This window comes from Coenobita brevimanus, chromosome 5 (assembly GCF_032717465.1).
Source record: "Coenobita brevimanus isolate Jiangsu-jjx chromosome 5, ASM3271746v2, whole genome shotgun sequence".
Classification (NCBI taxonomy): domain Eukaryota; kingdom Metazoa; phylum Arthropoda; class Malacostraca; order Decapoda; family Coenobitidae; genus Coenobita; species Coenobita brevimanus.
Genome location: NC_136958.1, coordinates 4,050,066 through 4,075,702, shown reverse-complemented (window position 1 = coordinate 4,075,702; position 25,637 = coordinate 4,050,066).

Genomic DNA, 25,637 nt, shown 5'->3' with positions numbered 1-25,637 from the left:
CCTTGTTTCCTTTCTGCCTCCCTGCCTTCATTGTCATTCCTTCCTTCCTGCGTAACTCCCTGCTTGCCTCCCTCCCTTCTGCGTACTCAGTCAGCCCTCTTCCTATCTGGCTTCTCTCCTGCCTGTGTACCTGCCTAACTCTCCTTCCTGTCTCTCTCCCCTTCCTGCCTAACTCTCCTCCCTCCTGATTACCTCTTATCCCCTTCCTTCCTTCAGTTCTTCCATCATCCTAACCCACTTTCCTGCCTAACTCCTTCCTGATTACCTCTTTGCATCCTTCCTTCAGTTCTTCCTACTTCCTAACCCACCTTCCTGCCTAACTCCATCCTGACTACCTCTTACCTCTGTCCTTCCAATTCTTCCCTCTTCCTGCCTCCTTTCTCCCCTTTCCGTTTCTTCCTTCTCTCCCTTCTTGTGTGTGTGTGTTTATTTCTGTATACCTCCTCACTTCTGACTCCCATCCTCTCCCACTTCTGCCTGGCACCCTCCTTGTCCACCTACTTACATACCTACTGACGTGCTTATTACTTACCCACATACCTACCTACCTGCTTACCTGTCTGCGTGCCTGTCACCTAGCCTGCCCTACCTACCTGCCTACCTATTTACCTACCTACCTACCCGCCCACTTTGCTTACTTACCTACCTACCTACCCACCCATTTACATACCTACCTGACAACCCACTTACTTACCTGCCTACCTCCTACTTACCTTCCTCCATGCCTATTTACCTGCCTACATACATGCATCATACCTATTTACCTACTTACCTGCATACAGTATATACTTACATAACTACCTGCATACGTATTTCACTGCCTCCCTGCCTGCATACCTATTTACCTACCTACCTGCATACCTATTTACCTACATACCTGCATACCTATTTACCTACATACCTGCATACCTACTCTATATACCTGCCTACCTGCATATCTATATATCTACTTACCTGCATACCTCTATACCTCCCTACCTGCATACCTCTATACCTACCTACCTGCATACCTCTATACCTACTTACCTGCATACCTATATACCTCTCTACCTACATACCTATATACGTACTTACCTGCATACCTATATACCTGCCTACCTGCATACCTATATACCTGCCTACCTGCATACTTAGATACCTGCCTACCTGCATACCTAGATACCTGCCTACCTGCATACCTATATACCTACCTACCTGCATACCTATATACCGACCTACCTGCATACCTATATACCGACCTACCTGCATACCTATATACCTGCCTACCTGCGTACCTGCATACCTATATACCTACCTACCTGCATACCTCTATACCTACCTACCTGCATACCTATATACCTACCTACCTGCATACCTGTATACCTACCTACCTGCATACCTATATACCTACCTACTTGCATACCTATATACCTACCTACTTGCATACCTATATACCTACCTACTTGCATACCTATATACCAACCTACTTGCATACCTATATACCAACCTACTTGCATACCTATATACCAACCTACTTGCATACCTATATACCAACCTACTTGCATACCTATATACCAACCTACTTGCATACCTATATACCGACCTACCTGCATACCTATATACCGACCTACCTGCATACCTATATACCGACCTACCTGCATACCTATATACCGACCTACCTGCATACCTATATACCTAACTACCTATATACCTAACTATCTGCATACCTATATACCTAACTACCTGCATACCTTTATACCTACCTAAATACTTACCTGCATACCTACTTACCTACCTGCATACCTACTTACCTACCTGCATACCTACTTACCTACCTGCATATCTACTGATCTACCCGCATTCCTTCTTACCTACCTACCAGCGTATCTGTTTACCTGCCTGCCTGTTTTCCTACGTACCTGCATACCAATTTACCTACCTACCAGCTTACCTCTTTACCTACCTACTTACCTGCCAACCTACCTCCATATATGAGTATGCCTGTCCTTTTCCCTACCTACCCTGTCCTGCTTCCTGCCTGCCCCTCTTGCTTGCCTCCCTTGTCCTGCCTACCCACCTGCCTCCCTCTTCCCCTCTTCCTTGCCTCCCCTGTCCTGCCTACCTACCTACCTCCCCCCCCTTCCCTCTTCCTTGTCTCCCCTATCCTACCTGCCTCCCCCCTTCCCCTCTTCCTTGCCTCTCTGTCCTGCCTAGCTACCTGTCTCCCCCCGTCCCCTCTTCCTTGCCTCCCCTGTCCTTCCTACCTACCTACCTCCCTCCTTCCCTCTTCCTTGCCTCCCCTGTCTTGCCTACCTACCATGCCTCCTTCCTTCCCCTCTTCCTTGCCTACCTACCATGCCTCCTTCCTTCCCCTCTTCCTTGCCTTCCCTGTCCTGCCTACCTACCGCCTTGCCTCCCTCACCGCCAGCGAGAGGTAAGGATGCCAGGGAACCTACTAAGTCCACGATAAGACGTATTTTTATTCTTATCTCCAGACGATTTTCTTCAGCCTGGGATAGACTCTGAGCTGCAGGGGTTAGATAGTGCCTTCGTTTAGCCCTTCAGTACGAGGATTTTATGAACTTGAATAAAATCGTCTGAAAGTAGGAATTAAACACAAAAACATGTAATTGGATTGAAGTCGTTGTATTACATTATTCATTATCTTTACTTATTTAATCTTTACGAAAGTTCAGTAAAAATCATCTGGAGACGGCAAGATAGAATTATGATTTTTGTTAACTTTTTTTCATTTTTTTTTTATTCATTAGATGTTGAGTGGGTAATTTTAAGAAGCACAGAATCGTTGGAAGGTAGAAAGAATGAGATATCAGTGTCCTCTGTTACCTCTCTCACTTTCTCTAGCTCTTTCCTTCCCCTCCTCTCTACCTCTAGCTCCCTCCCTCCATACCTAGCTGTCTTCCTCCCTTCCTCCCTCCCTTCATTTCCCCTCCCATACCTACTCCCCTGGCCCGCCCATTCTATCATACCTTATTTCTTAATCCCATTGATGGAGGGGAAGGCCAATGAAATATGGAGAGAGAGAGAGAGAGAGAATGAAAGCAGATATAGGAATGTAGATATTTTTACCTTACATCTATCTCTCTCCTCCTCCCCTCCTCTCTGTCTTCTCCCTTCCGTTCACCTTCTTCCACTACCCTCCCTCCTCCTCCTTTCCTTCCTTTTCCTTTTAATCTCCCCCGCTTTCCTCTTCTATCCCTCCTTCCCTATCCCCTTTCCTCTCTGTGCCAAATCTCTCTCTATTGTGTCTTGCCTCCTTTCTTCCCATTCTTCTTCCTACCCCCCCCTCTCTTCTTTCCCTTCCCTTCCCCCTCCTCTCTTCTTTCCCTTCCCTTCCCCCTCCTCTCCTCTTTCCCTTCCCTTCCCCCTCCTCTCCTCTTTCCCTTTCCTTCCCCCCTCCTCTCCTCTTTCCCTTCCCTTCCCCACTCCTCTCCTCTTTCCCTTCCCTTCCCCCTCCTCTCCTCTTTCCCTTTCCTTCCCCCCTCCTCTCCTCTTTCTTTTTTTTCCCCATTATCTCCTCTTTCCCTTTCCTCCCCCCTCCTCTCCCTTTACTCTTCCCTTCCCCCTCCTATCCTCTTTCCCTTCCCTCCCCCTTCGTCTTTCCCTTCCCTCCCCCTTCGTCTTTCCCTTCCCTCCCCATCCCCCCCCGTCTCTCTCTCTCTCTCTCTCTCTCTCTCTCTCTCTCTCTCTCTCTCTCTCTCAGGAGGTAATAATATGAGAGATCACCAGTAGTGATTTAGAGGTAGCAGCCCCCATACCCCCCATCTCACCCCCTCCAATAATTAAAGAGAGGGGGGTGGGAGGGGAGGAAGGGGTGAAGGAGAGGGGAGGGAGGAGAGGGGTTGGGGAGGGGTGCGAGTGGCCGTGGGGGTAGGCGAGGAGGGGAAGGAGGTATGACTAGGGGGGAGGGATGAAGAGGTAGGGAAAATGAGAAATGTGATGGGGAGGGGTGAAGAGGTAGGGGGAATGTGATAGGGAGGGGGGAAGAGAGGGGGGTAATTAGTGTGGTAAGAAAAGGGAAGAAATATAGAAAAGGAAACATTAATAAGGCAAAGCAAAGGCAAGTTCCATTTCCTACCTTCTCTCCTCTTTCCCTTCCCTCCCCTTTCCCCCCTTCTCTCTCTCTCTCTCTCTCTCTCTCTCTCTCTCTCTCTAAATTAATCAGGTAACCCCCTGTATCTTAAGACATTTGTACATTTATTCTTGCTACTTCCAGACGATTTTATATAGCTTACAAATGCTACAAGAGGCACCTAAGAGTGAAGGGGTTAATTAAGGCTTTACCTAACCCCTCGAAAGGTCTCAAGATGAATAAAATCGTCTGGAGATTGCAAAGTTAAATAAAAAGACGTCCTCAGGTTGAAGTGGCTGTCTGGAAACAAACACACACACACACACACACACACACACACACGACGTCTCTACACCCTTTTCTCCTTATGCTACAATATTACACATTGAACAAACACTGAACGATTCTTGCGGTGTGGTGGTAGGCTTGTTTCCCTGTTGTTTGAGGGCTACCTGTGACTCCGTTTCTGACACCTGTTGTAATTACGGCGAGTCACTGTCCTTCGTTATTAGGAAACAATTAACTCTTCCTCCTATGACTCACGTGAATAAAATCGTCTGGCGTTAGGTGAAGTTGTTCCAGATTTGTCCAGAGTTTAAGAATATGAACACTCCCAACCCCTTGTCACTCAATCTGTTTGTTGTACACGATCATCTGGTGTTAGGTGAAATAGAATACTGTACTCTTATCGACCGCGAGTGTCTTATTAATCAGATGGTGTATTTTTGTTGATGAAAAAGCTGGAGCAACACTGATTTACCCCAGGATTCCCTAGCAACACACATCTTGCATTGCCGTTTGTTATAAATGTTACCTGCCCAGTGATTAAGTAGCTAGAAATCCAAGTAGGGGTGTTTACTTTCTCCCCCTCTAATTGTTACTTTCGCTCAGTGTAATTCTAAGCACATGAGAGCTGCTTGTGTTAGAAATTCCTCCAGACTTGAGTGTTATAAGGCTTAACGTAAATAGCAGCCTGTCACTATGCTGTCTTTAAGAGGAGATTTAACAGCTCCACATGGGTTTGGGCTTCTCTCCAAGGCCTCCAAAACCTGCATGTATGGTAAAATTTGCTCTTACACATGAAGCTGACTGTCTTGGAATTGACTTTGGAGCCTTCAGAATCCACCTCCTGACGACTGGGCTGTTTGGCATCGCGTGGTATTGTTTTTCGTATAATATTCTGGTGTCAGCTCAGATAAAGAGATATATTCCTTTTTGATTTCTCATTTCCAGAGGTGGAAATTAGTTACATAAAACACGGTAGCTACGTCATTGTCGGTGTTTCCATGTGACATTATAAAGCATCCACAATGATCTTAGTTGCAAATGATGGGAGTATCACGGTGCTTCGTATTTTTTTGGCATTTTCGTTGCAATTTCTGATCTTCAGGTAACACATTTTACTCCATTTAGGCAACAGCTTCCTTGAGACTGTAATTGTATGGTCAGGACGTCTCTAGTACTCTCTTCTTGCTAATGTCGAATGATTTAATTAAGTAGAGTGAATTGGAACACCTATTCACCTTTAACCCTTTCATGGTGGGGACAATTTAGGTATTTTTATTCCAGCAAATGCCTGATAATCAGAGTGATACGAGGATGAGCGTTAATATTCGTGTATCAGTGCAGAAGTTCATGTCCTCGTTGGTTTTGTGTATGGTATTAGGTCTGCAGTAAAACACCTTTGTCTGGAGTTTTTTTTTTAATTTGTGATTATTTACCGGTATTTATTTTACAAGTATTAGTGATAACTGGCGTGGCCTCTTGATGTGGACCACAGGTTGGCTAACATTAGTACCTCTTGCTATATTTACCGTCGTTCCATCTTTAATAAATAAACCAAATATCCCAGTGATAGATGAAAACACAAGGAACTATAATTTTTTTCCCTTATTTCTTGACATTTGAGTATAGGTGGTATACAGCGAGGCAAAATAGGAAGATGAAGAGGAAAGGGAGAGGGAGGTAAAGAATGAGGATGAGGAAGAAAGAGGAAGAGGATGGGAGTATTGCGTGACTATTCCACTGACTCCCACTACATCCTCACCATTTTCACCCTCTTCCCTCCTCCTCCTCCGTCCTTTTTTCTCCTCCTCGTCTTACTCTTTTTTCTTAAGCTCCTCCTCCAGCGTCTCCTTACTTTCTTCTTTTCTTACTCCTCTATCCTTTCATCGCTCTTAAGTTCTTCCTTCTTCTTCCTCTCTTTCTTTTCTTCTTACCATTCCCCTCCTCCTCATCATCATCATCTCTTACTTTTACACCTTCCCTATTTTTTTTTTCATTTTCTCCTCCTCTTTTCCTCTCCTCCTCCTCCCCTTTCCCCCTTCCTCCACCCCTTTCCCCCTTCCTCCACCCCTTTCCCCCTTCCTCCACCCCTTTCCCCCTTCCTCCACCCCTTTCCCCTTTCCTCCTCCCCTTTCCCCTTTCCCCTTTCCCCCTTCCCCCTTCCCCTTTCCCCCTTCCCCTTCCCCTTTCCTCCTCCCCTTCCCCTTCTCCTCCTTGTCCCGTTCTGTTTGTCCTTCCACCTTTTCCATACACCTTCCATTTCAAACTCATCTCCCATCTTCTTTCCCCCTTCCACCCCCCTTCTCACTCTGTGCATTTTTTTTTCCCATTGTGCATTTTTTTTTCCCATTATTCTGCTCGCTTTCATACTTTCTTCCCCTTCCTCCCTTCTTCACCCCCTTCCCTTGTTTCCCTTCCCCATTCCTCCCCTTTTCTTCTTTTCTGTCGTCCCTACCCCTTTTTGTTCTCTCCTTCCCCTTTTTTCCTGCCTCTCCCTTCCCTCATCCTCCCTTCCTTTCCTTTCTTCTCCCCCCATCGTCTCTTGTTTCCGTCTTCCTCTTCATTCCCTTCCTAGCTGTTTTTTCTCTTTCCTCTTCTCTCCTATCCCGTTTTCCCCTCCTCCCCCTTTCTTTTTTCTGTTTCCTTTCCGTTCACTCATTTTATTCTTCTCTTCCATTTCCTCTCCGTTCCCCTCCCCTCTCGTCTGTCATTCTTTTGTTTACCCACTCCCTTCTTAATTCTCTCCTACCCCCTCTCCTCTTTTTCCCTTTCCTCCCCTTGTCACTGTCCTTTTTCTATCCCTGCCACCTCTCTCCTCCTTTCCCCTTTCTTCCTGTATCTTTGTTTCTCCTCTGCGTTTCCTCCCTTCCCTTCCTCGTCTCTGCATCACTGTCTGTCCTTCCTGTTTCCCCTCGCCTCTCTCTTACCGATCATCCCCCCATCTCTTCTCTCTCCTTTTTTCCCTCTTCCATTCCATCCTTTTCAGTTTCCCCTCGCCTCTTTTTCCTCCCAATCCTTTCCCCTCTTACCATCTCCTCCCCTCTCCCCTGCCCTCCTCTCTTCTTTCTCCCCTGCTCTCTTCTCTTCCCTCTCGCCTTCCCTCCTCTTTCTTCTCTTCTCCCCTCCCTTCCTCTCCTTCCTCCTCTCCTTTCTATCGTTTTTCCCGCCTCCTTTCCCCTCTCCCCTTCTTCCTCCTCTTTCTTCCCCCTTCCCCTCCTCCTCTTTCCCCTTCATCCTTCCCCTCCTCCTCTTTCCCCATCTCCCTTCCCCTCCTCCTCCCCTCTCCGCTAAGCCTGCACCTGACAACACATCTCCTAATGCATAATAAGTAAGACGGATCCCAGTTCTCTAAATACAAGCAAAATATTCAACCATTTATATATACCCGTATTTTAACCTCTGCCCGTTTTCTTTATTTTTCCGGAGCCCGTTTTTTATTTTTCCTTTGGCCCTTTTCTTTATATTTTTGTTTTTTGTTTTTTTATTTTTACCTTTACTCTCTCCGGGTGTTGGTGTGGGATGCCTTCACGTGGTGGCACTGATATGGCTGGGTGGCTCCACTGCCCAGTTGTACATGCATCCCTCAGCCACCCTCCCTATCCCCCCACTGGGTTCATGTTTCAGATGAACCTGAGGCTGCAAATACAACAAAGCAACAACAACAACAAAAACTATGACTACTACTACTACATTACTACTACCATTGCTACTACTACCACACTACTATTACTACTATACTACTACTACTATACTACTACTACTACTACTACTACTACTGCTGTTACTGCTACTACTATTACCACCACCACCACCACCACCACTACCACTACTAGCACTGCTGCTGCTACTACTACTACTACTACTGCTATTACTCTTACCACCACCACCACTAGCACTGCTGCTACTACTACTACTACTACTACTACTACTACTGCTATTACTCTTACCACCACCACCACCACCACCACTACTGCTACTACCACCACCTTACTATCAAGCTGACATTAGACGATTTATAAGCTGAGAAATCCTAATACTTTCGTTACTTTCAATGGAACTTAGTGCTTTTCTTTTAAAGCTCACACCGGACGATTTTCTTAAGCCTATCCTAGCAATCACAGCCCTTTGAATACTATGTGGATGGGCTTAGGTACTTCATGCAGGCCAGCGCAAGACGATTTTGTTCATCTGAGAAATTTACCAGCAGTCAGGGAGCTAAAAAACTTCATTAATATTTCTTGCCTAATTTTCTTCGCTTTGTCTTCCATTTCGCCTTTGTCTTGCTCCCCCCCCCTCTCATTAATCTTCTCCTCAACCTAATTCACTCACCAACTTCCCTCCCTTCCCCTTCCCCCACCTCCTACCTTTCTCTATTCCTCTCTTCTTCCCTTGCTTCCCTACCCATAACCTGCCTCTCTCCCCCCTTTTTTCCCCTCCTCCCTACTCCTCTTTCCCTTCCCTCTCTTGTTCATCCTCTTTCCTCCTCTTTGCTACCCCCCAGGCCCTGCCCCATCCCCCTTCCCCTTTTCTTTCATCCTTCCCCGCCTCTCCCCCCTTCCCCGCCTCTTCCCCCTTCCCCTCTCCTCTCCCTTTCCCCACCTCCCATCTTCTCTCTTCCTTCTCTTTCCCCTCTTTGCTAACTCCCTCTTTCCCTCATTCATCCTCTTTCTGTTCCTCTTCCCCTCCCCTTCCCTTTTTGCATCTCCATTCTTCTTTTCTCCCTACCCCTTCCCGTTTCCCTTCCTATCTTTTCTTTCTCATCTTCCCCTCTTCTCATCCCTTCTCTATCTTCCCTTTCCTTCCACCCTACCTCGTTTCCCTTTCCTCCTCTTCCTCTCCCCCCATCTCCTCTCTCCTTAGTCCTCTCCCCCCATCTCCTCTCTCCTTAGTCCTCTCCCCCCCATCTCCTCTCTCCTTAGTCCTCTCCCCCCATCTCCTCTCTCCTTAGTCCTCTCCCCCCATCTCCTCTCTCCTTAGTCCTCTCCCCCCATCTCCTCTCTCCTTAGTCCTCTCCCCCCATCTCCTCTCTCCTTAGTCCTCTCCCCCCATCTTCTCTCTCCTTAGTCCTCTCCTCCCCTCCCATTCCCCTCCCTCTCTTCCTTCTTGCCCTTTCCCTCTTACCTTCGTTTCCCTCTTTCTCTCTCCCCTTAGGTACGTCCCTCCCCCTTTCTCCACCTACCTTTTCTCTTCTCTCTTTCCATCCTTTTTCCTCTACCCCTATCCCTCTGTCCCCCTCCCCTCCCTCTCCTTTCCCTCCCCTCCCTCTCCTTTCGCTCCGTCCTCTCCCCTCCCCTCCCCTCCATTCCCTCTCTTGTCCGTCCGTTCCTCTCCCCTCCTCTCGTCCTCCCCTTATCCTACCTCCCTCCCCCTCTCCCCCTTTTACCGTTCCCCTCCTTTACCTTCCTCCCTCCTCTCCCTTACCTTCCTCTCTCCACCTTCCTTCCTTCTCACTCCTCCCCTCCATCTTTCTACCCCTTCCTCTCTCTTACTCAGCTTTATCTCTCTTCTCTTTTCATCCCATCCCATTCCACTCCCCCTCCCTCCTTCTCCACTCCCTCCCCTTCCCCCTCCTCCATTCCCCCTTTCTCTCCCCCTTCCCCACCAGTTCCAATGATGATGATAAATGTGCGGTGCATCAGGACATCACAAACAAACACACAAACAAACTAACTGATGAATGAGGGCCATGGCGGGGTGCTGATCGGCGCGGAATGAAAAACAAACAACGAAACAAATGGACTGCCAGAGCAAATCCAAATACAAACATACAAATTGAAGGAAAACGACTACAAAAAATTACAGAAAAAAGAGTGGACTTCATAATTTCTCGAGACAACGAGATCATAAATACAGGAAATCAAAACTTGCTATATTACAGAGGCAACACGATTAAAAACATTCAGAAGCAGGCAGAGAACTTCAAAAATTCGGGAAACAGACTTCGCAAATTTCCTGTACTTCACCTACTGAGTATACCTTCGAGCACTTTACCTCCGATTTTTTTTTTTTTTTACATTTAACTAATGGCAAACCACTTTATTTATTATTTATTTATTTACATTATTCACTCCAGCGGTAGACGCATAAATGGGTTACACACAGACTCCAAGTTAGGCCTGATGGTGTAAATGATTTGGCGAATGTTATTTATATGAACGCACAAATAAGACCTAGTGGATGCATTTTTTTATTTTTTTTTATTGCTATGTCTGAGTATATTAGGTAAGGTTTGATGTGTCTGGTCAGGGTGGGTGTGTGATGTGGTGTGATGTCAGGCTTGTTTTGGGGTAAGTCTGACTAGGCATGGCGCGTGAGTTCAGTTAGGTTAGGTGTGCTGAGTTTGGTTTGGGGTTTCTAGGTTAGGTTTGGTTAGCTGCAACGAAGGAACTTGGCCCGACCCTGATGAGGCGCTGTCTACTCACAAGGGGGCGCCGATTCCCTACACGGTGTCTTTATCATATATACTGTACCTTTTGGATGTGGGAATCTGTCTTTAATTCTGGAAAAAAAAGAAAAATAAATAATAACGCCAGTAGTATTAATAGTCTTGGAAATTACTGTGACAAAAATTTGGGGTAAAATTCACTAACTTAAGCGTAACTCGAACTGCCAGTATATATTAAAGGGAAATAAAGACAGTGTTTTGATGCTGTGCTGACCGTGACCGTGGGCAGGCAAGTGAGGTTGTCCAGTACTTTCCCAATATGCATATCTGTTAAGTCAAAGGAAATCCATTCTTAAAAATGCATTTCCCGCTCAAAATTATTATAATTATTATTAAACCTGAAGTAGATTACAGTATGTCTAGGGGAGACAGCCCCCTACCTTTAATCCCCCTTCACGACTGGCTTATCTCCAAATTTAACAAAACCCTTCAGTGGTAGGAATAAAGTGAAAGACATTGCATTTGAGTCACCGAGTAAAATATGGGACAAGGCTGAACAAAGCACATTGGAACAAGCACTCTCTGTTTCCTTCAGATCCTTACTGATTAGGGATATTAGCAAACATCCATGAATATCTTATGAACTGCAAAATTGCCTTGTCTATTATAAACGGAGAGAGAGAGAGAGAGAGAGAAGGGGGGAGGGTAGCAGCACACACACGCACTTCGCACCTACGCAATGTACAAACACCCATTTTCCAGCGCAAACACACATTACCTCCACTTCCTCCGCAACCAATATACACTCATTACGAAAGCACATTACCTGCCACTTCACGGCAACCAATAAATCCAAACCACTTAGCCAGCACACACACACACACACACACACACACACACACACAATAAGGTTTTCATGACAGGAGGAGAAGGCGAGAGCAAGAGAGCGAACAAAGGGTTAGCAGAAAGGACGCGCATTACTTTTGGCGCGAAGGAGGGCGCGTGTCGATCGTCATTTGTCAAGCGGGGAGGAATGTGGGTCTGCCTGCCGTTTAATTTTCTCTCCCTCCCTCCCTCCCCTTCCCTCCACTAAATTTTAAGCGTTTTAGTCGTCCAGCTGTCGTAGCGTAATAGGGAGAAAAAACAGGGGCGAGGAATTTATGGGGACGAGAGGACCTGCCTGGTTCTGTCATTTTTCTTGCCCCCTTGTCTCTGTTTCTCCACCTTCTGCTTAATTTTCCTTTTCCTTTTAACTGTCATGTATTATTATATTTACTCCTTGGTATTTTGTCTATATTCTTCTCGTTACAAATTAATAATAAAGTTTCTTGTTCAAATTTGGTTGTGTTGTGCAGTATATATAACTTTTATCACATTTGTTTTTCTTAATGTTTTCTGTGGAATGCTTCATGGACCTTTTTTTTTTTCCCTCGTAAAAAAAAAAAATCGCCCTATTGTCCATCTGTCCTATATGTTCCGTCATTTTAGTTTCATTGTTGTCATAAATACACTTCTTTATTTTTTCTATTTTCTTTTTTTTTTTTTTTCCTTTCGTGAAAAATGGCATACACAGCAAGTTTCTATTTCTGTAGTTTTTGTATATATTAACCCTCCACGCTGAATAACATAATACCGCTGGTTAATATTTCTGTCCTCGTAATAAGGTTAGCATAACGGGCAATATATTCACTCATATTCCTGTGTTCTTACCTAATTACGTTATATTTCACTGGATATAAATAACGCTCGTAAAGCCTTGTCTTCTTTAACTTATTTATTATAGTCATTATTATATGTTAGGAATGTTGTAAAATATCACTTTTTTTTATTATTAATACTATTCGTACTTTTTTATTTATTATTATTATTATTATTATTATTAGCTTATCGGCTAGAACAGACATCGGTGAATAAGATGATGTAGTGTTTATAGCAATATATGTATGTTTGGGTGGCGAAAATAAGGCGAGAATGCATGTTTTCATAGGTGCGCGGTGGGCCTGGCGGGGAGGCGGGTGGAATAAAATCGAGCCGGAAAACTTACCGAAACTTATCGTGCGCGAGAGGGTTAATGTAAAGTAGCAATGTAATCTAATATATTGGTGATTATGATTTGATTCTGAGTATAACAGGTCGCAGTTAATTATAGCCTATGTCTAAAACCAGATACTTAATCTAATTATAGCTTGAGGACTACAGATAATTACAGTATATGTCTTTACGTCCACAGAGACTTCGCGTAGTTAATTATATCAAGTCCACAGATTCTTTAGTTTAATTCTACCTATGTCCTCCGTATATAATCATTGCAATACATATTTTAGCTATCTATAATAGTGCTTATGACCTGATTCTGTAATTATCACAATGTTTATATGTCTATAGATACTTCTAATTAATAACTATTCTGTTTACAGGTACCTTAGTTTAGTTAATTGTATCTCTAAACCCATAGATATTTTAGCTTAGTTAATTATTTATCTTAAATTTTAGATATAATTTATCGAGGTATAATAGTCTTTAATATGGTGGTACCTCTGTTACCTAATTTTATGGCTGTCATATAGCTTAGGTATTTATATATCTAGTGGCTTATATATATAGTGACTTAGCTATTTGTCTGTCTAAATATATAGCGATATATATAATTTTCAATATGATGCTTATTATAAAAAGCTAATTCTGTAACTATTTAAAGTAGCAAAGGTAATTGTATCTAAGTCTACATATATAATAGCTTTTTAAAATATCTCAGGTCGATAGATATAGTGACGTTTGTTTGCTAATGGTGTGTGTCTATCTATCTCTGTCTGCCTGTTTGTCTATGTCGGGTGGCCAAAACCAGATCACCTCGTTCTAACCTTTTCCTCCGTCATCAGGTTGCTCGGAGATGTGCTTCCCGTTGAGTGGGATGGGGATACGACTCCCTGCCAACCTGAATGCTTGCGACAGGTGGGAGGTGGGGTGGAAGGTGTCAGATGGAGGTTTCGAGTCAATATGGTGGTGAGTGTACCTTAAGCTGTCAAGCTCTCTCTCTCTAACTCACTCTCTCTCGCTACGAGTTTGCCTGTGTGTGTGTGTGTGTGTGTGTGTGTGTGTGTGATTATTTCCACTGGTTATGTGTATATATACATCTGTGTATCTTAAGTCTACAGGTATAACAACTTAAGCAGTTATATTGGTCTCCCCATAAATAGAATGTAGAGGTGTATATACTGTAATCCTTTATGTGGTGCTTATGATATGATCATGTAACTCATGTAGTTTGCTTTATTGTATCACTTAAGTCTACAGGTAATGAATCTCCTTGGTTACTAGTCATATCAGGCCTTCAGTTTGTCAGTATCCTGCCATCAGATATTATCTCCTTGGTTACTAGTCAAATCATACCTTTCCTGCTATCCTACTCCAGTCAAATCATACCTCTATTTCTTGCAGTCAAGCTTTAGAATATCCATGGTTACGAGTCAAATCAGACTTCTATTTCCTGCAATCAATCTTTAGAATCTCCTTGTTTACTAGTCAGATCAAACCTCTTTCCTGCCGTCTTATTGAAGAATCTCCTTGGTTACTATTCAGATCAAACTTCTGTTTCCTGCAGTCAAACATGATGTTATTGTTGAGATGTTACTGCTTGTGAACCTGTTGTTGTTGTTGAGATGTTGCCACGTGCACTTGTTGTTGTTGTTGAGATGTTGCCGCTTGTGCACATGTTGTTGAGATGTTGCCACTCATGCACTTGTTGTTGAGATGTTGCCGTTTGTGCATTTGCCTCGTCAACATCTAAGTTAAATCCTCATCATCAGAGTGAGAGTCGCTGGAGGTGGAGGTATTTAAGTAACCTCTCCATAGATTTCTTCCCTCCTTTTGCTTCTGTTGTAAATTTCATGTGACATTTCCCCTTTTTGACCCATGTACAGTTTTTGAAAGTTATCGAAGTTATGTCTTATTTCTCTGTTTATGGATGGATGGAAGTAAAAGTACAGTTTTAGGCCAAGTTAGATTGAAAGGAGCATATGACATTATAACCCAGCCATTGAGTTGCATTTGTTCCAAGGTCAGGAATCCAGCTTAAATCAGGTCCCAAGCCCGGATAAACTGGGGATGGCTGGTGTCAGGATTGGGTATCCGGCCGTAAAAATTTTCCAAGTCCTGACACAATATGGCTCATTACCGTATCGTTTAGCGTAGTGAATTTCAGGTGTTATCACTGGCTAAATTGAGCAAATGTCCCCCCCTTCCCTCCCCCTTATCTCTCTCTCTCTTCGTGTGAAGTCTGGGTGGCTGGGTACTGAGAATAGCCCACACATACACACCCCGCCAGCTTGTGTCGCTTCGATGTGTTTGGTGGTTGTGGTGGGATGGGCATCTGACCAGGGGGTCGCTATGGTGGGGTCACGAAAGCGATGCCCTGACCCTAGGGTGTACCGTGCGAACCCGCAACAGGCACGTAAGGTGAACGGCGAGTTGTCACAAAGGGGGGGCATTCCAGCCACCACATGCACTCGTCCCTTGCGTGTGACAATCACGTGGTTGCTTTTTTACTATTTTTTTCTATTGAATAATGTCTTTGGAATTTAGATTTTTATGATTTTTATCTAAAAAGTTTATATGTTTGTGGGTGTTGGATGTACCTGATGACGCTTCTGAGGCCATAACCCTTGGGCACAACTAACATTCAGGCTACTTTCCATTTCACCCTGTCTGGCACCATATCTGTGAGGTCATCAACATCTGTAGCACTGATGTCATCGCTGATGGTGTCAAACTTGTAGAAATGTGTATAGTCTGGGCCGATGTGTTGCTTGTAATCAGGGCACCAATGCTTATCTGAATGCCATACGTGGGACGCTGATACATATTTCACTTGCTATCAGTCTTCACGCACCATTGCTTAGGTAGGCAAGAACCCCAACCACCCGTCATGATTTATATCTGTTTCGGTCACATCTACATGCAGCACCTGAATATTCTACATCATAATCCTACGGTGCCTCCATTCTGTTAGGTTTGTAAATGGGTGAAATTGTTTTATATTATATATAATATAAAACATCCTACATCCTGCATATATTATGTCCCCAAACGATAAGGTTTCCTAATTGGATGAACTTTTCTATATTAGAAAAGTAAGATGTCACCAAAATGTCACCAAGCTACACCTTACAAAAGTATCTGTGCAGAGGCCGTGATATGGCTGGCTTGATTTGCTCAGTAGAACTCTCCATGTAGATTAGTTGGGTGGAAGGTGCTACGTGTGTGCGACTGGAAATTTGTTTGCGGCTGGTGTTCGATCCTTTTCTCGGTGTGAGCTCACCATTCCACGCACACTAGCTCCTGTTCTTGCTGTGTTTTCTATGTCATGCACACCAGTTTCTGTTGGTGTGTTGTTTTCTCCTCACACACACCAGTTCTTGTTCTGGGTGTGTTCTAAAGAAGACCAAGATCAAGACCAAGACGAAGATAAAGAAGAAATTGATGGCTGTATTTAATGCCTTCAGTTTGAAACGTTTCTCCTAAAATCAGACGTCAGACGTTTACTGCCATCAATCAACAAGCTTACTGCCATCAGTCAACAGCGACAGACTAACATGTAAACCTGCAATGCCTATGCGGTGATGATGGCAGCATGTCCAACGATAAGGAGGTTGGGACGGTCATAGTGTGGGTCCGAGCAGCTTACCTCCTTGTGGTGGACGTGGGTAGAGTGATCTTCATGTATATACTGTATTGTTGTTGTTGCTCCAGGTTCACTGGAAATATGAACCCTGTGGAGTGCAGCCTGAAATTGCCCTCCTGCATCCTATAACCCTTGTTTGGGAGACGAGTCGAGGAATGTTGAAATTGTCCTGCCGTCCAAGACCTTTGTTTTAGAGATGAAACGAGGGATGTTTGTGTAGGTGGGCACCTAGTTATATCAGTGCCACCACATGAAGGCATCCCTCTCCACGACCATATATTAGAGCTACTAGAAGCACATGAATGAGAATCACTCTAGCTGAAAGCTGCAATTTATTGACAAACTTCGTCTAGTAACACAAAATTACTTAGTGGGATTAAAATATGGTTGTTTGGCATTAAAATATGGTTGTTGCCATTATAATATGGTTGTTTGGCGTTAAAATATGGTTGTTGGCATTAAAATATGGTTGTTTGGCATTAAAATATGGTTGTTGGCATTAAAATATGGTTGTTTGACATTAAAATATGGTTGTTGGCATTAAAATATGGTTGTTTGGCGTTAAAATATGGTTGTTGCCATTAAAACATGGTTGTTTGGCATTAAAATATGGTTGTTGGGATTAAAATATGGTTGTTTGGCATTAAACTATATGCTTGGTGACAAACTATATGTGTGGTGATACTACAGTATATGCTTGGTGACATTAACATTCATGCTTGATCACACAGAGAGGTTCTTTGACAGGTAGAGAGGTCTGGTGACAAATGGTGACATTACTAAGAGGTTTGGTGACATAATACTTGATGTTATTTAGAGGTTTATTGATGAGGTGCTTGGATTACTTTGTGGTTTGGTGACATCTTAAAATAATGGTGACATCCTAAAGTGAACCAGTTTCATTAACCCATCACGTCCGGGGGTTGTTTTCACCACCCAAACCACCAGCCTGTGTTTTTCTTAAAAATCACAATTATTTAAACTAAAATTTCTCAGCTATACCTATAATATAAAATTATGGTATAATTTGCTCTTATAATATGATGCAGTAATCATAATAAAATACAGTAACAGTACACCATACAGCAAGGTATAGTGTAATAATATTGTAATTTATATGTATATGTTTGAGATGGACATCTATATTTTGTCTCGTTATACCTCATATTGCATCTTTTAGGTCTTTTCTGTTTTACCGTTATGCTTGTTTTATTTTTCAGATATATTTTGTCTTATAACACATACATGCTTCTGGTATATTTCCTGTTATACCACAAGTCAGGTATTATCCTTGTTATATTTTTCTGATATACTGTATGTTGCCTTGTTATACCTCATACTGCTTTTGGTATATTTTAGTTATACGACAAGTCTGGTATTATGCGTATTGTATTTTTCATATACATTATGTCTCTTACCTCAAATAGTTTCTTTTGATATATTTCCTGTTATACCACGAATATATGAATTGTTTAGAAACAGAGAAAACAATGGTTAATCATACTTGGGAATCTAATGGTGTTCCATGTGTACTATTTGATGTTGCATCTTTAATATATAGTAGTGTACACAAAATGTTGTGCTATTAGCTTCACAGTGAACTAAGATGGTTTGCATTGAATATATGCTTATTGTAAAATTAGGTACCGTCCACTCTGGAGGACATCTGAGTTTATTTGAGTTCAGTTATTTGCTGCAGAGCCAGCACAGAATACTGATGTTTCAGTTTACACCAAATTGATGTATTAGGTTTTTAGTTATGTTTTATGACTTACCACTTGATGATTCATGGTTATTTAACTCATAAGAAAGCATTAGAAAAGTATAGTTATCAGCATAAAAAAGCATAAATTTTAATCGCCAATGTCATAATCATGAAATTTGCCTGAAAACAGCATAAAATCATAAATACGATTTCTGGAAAGTGGTTGTGAGGCATGAGATGTAGCCACCTAAATATATCAATATCTGAAAGCTATAGTGATGTGTATCATTAACAGTGTGGTGGCACTTATGACATCTGATTTTGTATTTCTTGTGGTCTAGTTAATTATGTCTTGAGTTTAGATATATATAGCAATTTATTTATAGCCATGGATTGTCTGTATTGTGGTGGTTTATGATTCTATAATTTTGACATTAGTAAATTATATCTGAAGGCCACAGATACTTTAGCTTGGTAAATTCAATCACACTCAGGTATACTGTGTAACATATACACGTGGTAAGTCATACACTTGCATATAGAAAAATACATACATACATACATATGCACACAAACGTCTCAGTCATGGGTGATTTGTAGGTCTGTGCTGTTATTTAAAAGCACTTACACACACACACACACACACACACACACATTGTATGTTGATTATTTTCGTTTGCTGTGTGATGATTTCAGTTCCCATACAGGTACTCTCCCTAATTATATTACCCCTAATGAAGGTTCTCATGATGTTATTGATGAGAATGTAATATTTAACCAGCCTGGTGTGTTTATTGATTATAGAATCATATAAACCAGTAAAAGATACTCACAAGATATGTCTTGTGACAGAAGTACATATGGAAAAAAAAAAATATTGGAGCTTTGTAAAAACAACCATATATGTATATTTAATGGCAGGACAGGGGAAAATTACAGAGTTGGGAAGGCAACAACTGTGTATTCCACTGTGGTTGACTATGTTATAGGTTCATCACATCTTTTTACTAAAATTCAGAATTTTAAGGTAATGGATTTTGACCCTTTGTTACCAGATGTCCACTGTGGTGTACAACTTCAACTTAAGGGTATAAGTAGTGTATGTGGTGTGATGAACAACAAGCAGAATGCACAAATGTATAAATTAAATAGTAGTAAGCCAGGGAAATGGAAAAATTACAAGTCAGAGGAATATATTGCTAAAATAGATGTTCAAAATGTTCACAATATTTTGGCTGAGGCACATAATATGTCAGTAACAGACCTAAACAGTAATTTGAAGCATATTCTTGTAGACCCTGTATTGGAGATTTTCTAGGCAGCGTACAAAGATGTGTTAAATTCAGTAATCAGTCTAGCATGCCTGGTTATGATGGTCAGTGCTGGCAAAGCAGGAAAGATTATCATAAGGCCAGACATAAATATAATGTTATTGAAAATGATGAAAATTTCAATTGTGTGATTATTCAGAGTAAAAAATACAAAAGTGAATTGAAAATGATTAAACATAAGGAAAGAAAGAATGTTTTAGGAAAATTAAAGAAAAAAAAAAAGATCCTAGGTTTTATTGGCAGTTATTAAAAGGCTTCAGAGAACAAGATACTCAGTTATCTTTTTAAAAAAATTTTATTATAGCTTCGAAGGTTTACATGATGAAGATGAGGATTATCCTAGATTACCGAATGAAATTGAAGGGATAATGTATGATAAGAACATATTACTGGATGCACCTATAACTGAGTTAGAAATTAAGAAATGTATTAATAAATTAAAAAATAATAAGGCAGGAGGAATTGATTGTATTGTCAGTGAATACATTAAAAGAACTTGTGATTTGTTATGCCCTTTATATGCAATACTTTTTAATAAGATATTAGACACAGGTACACTGCCTGAGGAATGGTTAGTTGGCAGTATAGTTCCTATCTATAAGGATAAGGGTGATATGAATGATGCCAGTAATTATACGGGAATTACTTTTGATGGTATGGGTAAATTATTTTCTTCTGTATTAAATGGCAGACCTACTGCATATTGAGATGAAAGTAACATAATAACTGAATCTCCAGCTGGGTTTAGGAAGAGCTATTCTGCTATAGATCATGTGTTTGTGCTGAAATGTATTGTTGATTTGTTTAGTTGGAAGAAAAAGAAATTGTTTTGCTTGTTCATTAAATATAGGAAGGCTTTTGATATGGTCTGGAGAGATGGGCTGTTGTACAAACTTGTTAAAAAGGGGATTACTGGTAAGTTTTGTACTTCGGTTAAGAATATGTATAATAATATTAAATCATGTATTGCTGTAAATCAAGAAATATCAGAATTTTTTTTTAGGTCCCAAAGGGGTAAGACAAAGGGGAAAACCTTTTTCCTTTACTGTTTGCTTTGTATATAAATGATTTTGAGGGGTATCTTTTAGGTGAAAATTGTACACACACAAATTATAATGATGACAGGTTACATCTCCATGAGAATGCTTGTACTTGTGTATGCTGATGATACTGTTTTTATGGGGGAGAGTGAGGAGGGGGTAAATAATGCACTTAAGGCAATGGAAAATTATTGTAATCAGTGGAAAATGGAAGTTAATACTACTAAGAAAAAGTAGTAGTCTTTGGAAGGGGAAGAGTCCAGACTGAAGGTTATAACTTAAAATCTGGGAATGAAAATGAGGAAACTGTAGGGGAATATAAGTACCTTGGAGTGTTATTCAGTAGTAATGGGAGATTTAAAAAATGACAACAGGAATGTATTAAGTAGCTACAAGAGCTATGTACAGTAGGGTGGGTCGAATTCCTATGAACTTAGAGTTGCTAGTTTGAAACATGGTGGAAATGATGCTCCATCATGGTCACAACGCCACTGTGCAAACGATTTTTTATATTATGTTTACACACTCCAGCAACTTTCACTCCAAAATCGATGAAATGATGACAAAAATGATGAATTTGAATGATAGGTGTTAGAGGATGTCTTACACTATTTAGCTTTGAACGAACCATAGAATCATCTGCTTGCTTGTATTCAGTATATGCAAACAGTATTCTGCCAATATAAACAAAAACCTACAGATCGCAGATATGAAACGCCAAACCGTGACAGACAAAATAACTCTCATCTGATCTAATTCATTTGGAAACGTATTCATGAACCGGACAGGTATTTTTCGATCAGAAGTCATTTGTAGGCTACTCTTATGCTTTGGTACATCTCTGCAAGACTGTTTACACTGCAAAAACGTACCATGTCGCACCTGGTGCCCATAGACTTTTTTGCGTGGTCGATGTAACATCTTTGACGCAACGCTCCACACCTTGAGAGTGACAAGGGTAATGTTGGTCCAAGATTATGGGTTGGCTGTCGTCCATTGTGACGTTCTTCAAAATTGGAGGGGTTGTGACATGATTTATCCACCTCCACTAGCTCAGTGAAGTTCTTGGCCTCGAAGTCTATCGTCAAAGCAGATTTGTCAGACTCTTCGACATTGTTGTTGTCATTCTCCCGCACTCGCTGAATGAGTACAACAGCCATGCAACGTACATGTGGATCTTCTTCAGCAACAGCTGACAGCAGGTTATTTTCAGGGTGAAAGAAGTAACTGTTACTGCAGAGTATTGAGTGAACAGTGCGCTGATCTTCTGGTGGCAATTCTCGCAATAGTTCCACCATATAGAAGAAATGCTTGGCGCCATCCACACACGAACTGTTCACTCTCACTTTGAACCAAGGTGGCACATAAAAGGTGAAAATGAATAAGTCATTTCAATGCTGGAGATGACTCTTCAGACGACATGTAGAGCCTCAGTGTACAGCCGGCTTCTGTTAGCCATCTGGCATGGTTCAGTGGCCCTGGGTGTGCAGATGATTTCAGAATTATGACTTCAGCTTCGACTTTCACTGCCAGACATGCGTGGTACAAGTATCACTGATCTTTGCTGAGTGTAAGTTTTCCCACACACCCATTCATAGTCTACGGTTGTCAGATCCCTTGGATCGAATTCAAGGGATCTACCCACTTCCCCTCTGGAGCCAGTTGGACTCATCGTTGCACCATCAATGGCTTAAAATATCATCTGAACATTACTTCGATGAGATGTGACAAACAGACAAGCCATTGTAATGGTCTCTCCAGCTGGGATTCTAGCACACGAATCACCCCTTCTTGCCAGTGTTTACATTCATGCCATCGCAAACAACAGCTTGCAGTGATTCTGCTGAATCAGTCTCATGGACAACCGACATGATCTCCTTGGTGATATCCGCTGCTTTTCCACTTTCAGGGGAGACATGATCTATGAAAGCAGCATCAAGGAAACCAGTTACTGAGTAGTGGTCTTCCTTAATGATGACCCATTCACCATGAATGGTTTTACTCAGAGCCTTTTCAGTTTTACCAACAAAACCCAGACAAACTACCTTTGTCATGGCGCTTCGATGCTGTTGAACGGCAATATCCCTCCAGTATCTTCTTTGATGCCGAAATTTGCTAGGATCAAGTTTGTTTTCCTCAGCAAGAATACCCATGTCCTTCAGTGCAGCATTAACTATGGAGAATATATATCTCTGTTGCTCATTTGGCATCGGTCCGTTACATTATGTAGTTCAGTTTATGCCAATCTATTCTGACCCTGCTTGCCTCTCTCTACTTCTTCAGTACCATCAAAATCATATTGATCATCTGATACATCACAACTAGTGTCATCAATATCATCCCTACATGCTGTTCCTGCATCTTCATCATGCATGGCTTCCTGAACTGACTTTTCATGAAGCTTTCTCTTCATCCATCCGTTTGCAGTGAGTTCATTTTTTGCAGTCACTTGCATGTTTGCTTTGTCGTTGTACATTTTCCTACAACTGTTTTTGTCCTCCCAAAAGAGTCACTCTCCAGGAGCTATCTTGATAGTCCTGCCACAACAGCACTCAGACCTCTCTCGAGCATAAACAGTTTTGTAGCATTTACAGCAGCATTTGTCAAATGATACATCAAAGCTGGCCAGTTTCTTCAAGTAGTTGCTTGAGATCCTCTTGTTTGCAGAGTTTTTCTTACCTCCTGAGCTTTTGTTATCAAGCATTTCACACAGCTGACAATGCTCTTGTAGTCAGTTATAGGAATCGACGCCTTCTCATATATTTCTACTACTTGGTCAGCAAAAGTTTCATTGAGGGCTTGCGTGCTTGATAATGGATCTGTCATTTTGTGTTCCAAGTATTCTCTAATGACTAACAACTGACAAGGACAGCTCGTTTGTGTAACTGGTAACAAAGCTGTCAAAATCAGTATCGTCACTGTCGAAGCTGCCTAAGTTCGTATTATCGCCAAATTAGTACTGCGCTCGTTTGGTGCAAGCGTATAATAAAGTTGCTGAAGAAGCATTGGCCGATTTCCAATAATACAGTTATATTATGTGAATAAAGTGTTTTGGGCATCAAACTATCCATGTTTCGTTGAATTTAAATTTTTCGACCCACCCTAATGTACAGTCTTTCTGGAAAGTGTAGGAAATTTGATCTTCCTGTAGTTCTCCAAATGGAGTTATTTAGATTTACAGTATTACCTGTAATGCTATATGGCTCTGCATGTTGTGTGTGTAGGGAAATACATGTAATGACTTTGTTTATGGAGAGCTTGGGGCATATCCTCTGGATACTGATATAAAAGAATGATTAAATATTGGGATTAGACTCATCACTGGAATACATGAAGTTAGCCTATGTATCAATATTCATCACTGGAATACATGAAGTTAGCCTGTGTATCAATATTTGCTGCACCTGAACATTGTTGGATTGTATCCATCACCCTGGTTAAAGAAGGTTAGTTCAGTGTTAAATCTATCTATCTATCTATATACCTAGGCTGCTTCCCCCAAGAAAAGGGAGGTAGCCGAGACAGGACGACTCACTTTCCATTTACTCATCCATTCAAACACATTCATTCGCATCTTAGCTCCAAAGGGGAGAACGGACAGATCCTCACCGCATCACACCGCACAAGGGTCAACTGCGCAATGCAATCAGTGACATCCGCAGCAGGGCCCGACAGCAGAACTGGTTTACCCCTGCCACATCATAACAGATCCATCCCCTTACCCGCACCTGACCTGACTAGCTGATCAGACCAAATGCGGGAGAATATCCCCTCAGGGCTGCGTCATCACTTATTCATTCACAATTTCTCTCCATTTATTTCTGTCACGCACAGCCACTCTTCCTTGCTCAACAGACATCCCTCTCGCATCCAGCGCTCTCTTCACACTGTCCATCCATCCTATTCGTGGTCTTCCTCTCAGCCTTACACCTCTCACATCAGATCTAGTTATCTTTTTCACCAATCGCTCATTATCCATTCTCTCCATATGCCCAAACCATTTCAGGGGTTTGGTTGTATCAGGAAGTGCCTAACCCTGTTTGGCTGAGAAAAACTGTGGAACAAAGGCTTAAAGATCAGTGGATTTCTCTTTGGTATAGAAATGTTATGACAATGTCTGTTTGTAGTAATTATGTAACATTTAAATGTGTATTTTGCAGAGGGGAGTATTTAAACTGAAGAAAAAAATCACGAATTATTTTTGCTAAACTTGGGACAATGATAGGCTGCCAGTAACAGCAGGAAGATATCAGAATGTACCTAGAGAGGAAAGAATTTGTGATGTGATGCTGCAGTACTATGGGATGAACATCACGTTGTTCCAGTATGTAATAACCAGGTAATAGGTCAGCTGAGGCGTGACTATATCCCAGAGTACTTCTGAACTAGTTCAGATAGAGGGAAGTTTAGTACATTAATGCAGTGACAATGTTAATATGCTAAAAAAGTTAGTATGTTTTCTGGATGCAATGTTTAAAATGTTTAGATGAAATTATGTTACTGTGTATCTGTAAGCTGCATTATGTCACCTAATATGGAATATAATTATTGTGGACAATGGAGGAGCTGTGTCCCATACTTCGGTAAAAAGTCTGAGCAATAACCTTTATTCAATTCTTTTCACACACACACACACTTCTCAGTCGTGGGTGGTGTGTAGGTCTGTACAGTACTATAATTCACACACACACACACACACTTTTCAGTCATGGGTGGTGTGTAGGTCTATAGTTTAATTCAAAAGCGCTCACTAACATGCTCGTAGATGTACACACACACACACACGATAAAACAAACACAATCTCTCTCTCTCTCGTGCTAATTTCATGCTCTTAACACTGAAAATTGGACGAAGCTAGTATTAGAACATTTTCTGTTTTTTAAATGCATATCTCTCTCTCTCTCTCACACACACACACACACACACATTTGTGCTCGAATGCACGCATTCACGTACTCGTCAATACTTAGTAACAAGATCAATAGATCATTTTATGCGACACAGACACACACACACACACACACCAATACTACGCCAGTATAGTATGGAAAGGGGACTGATACACTCGTAGACCATTTTTTGTAAACTTTCTCCACATCAACCAATTTAACACCATTGTTTTTAGCATAAATATTGCA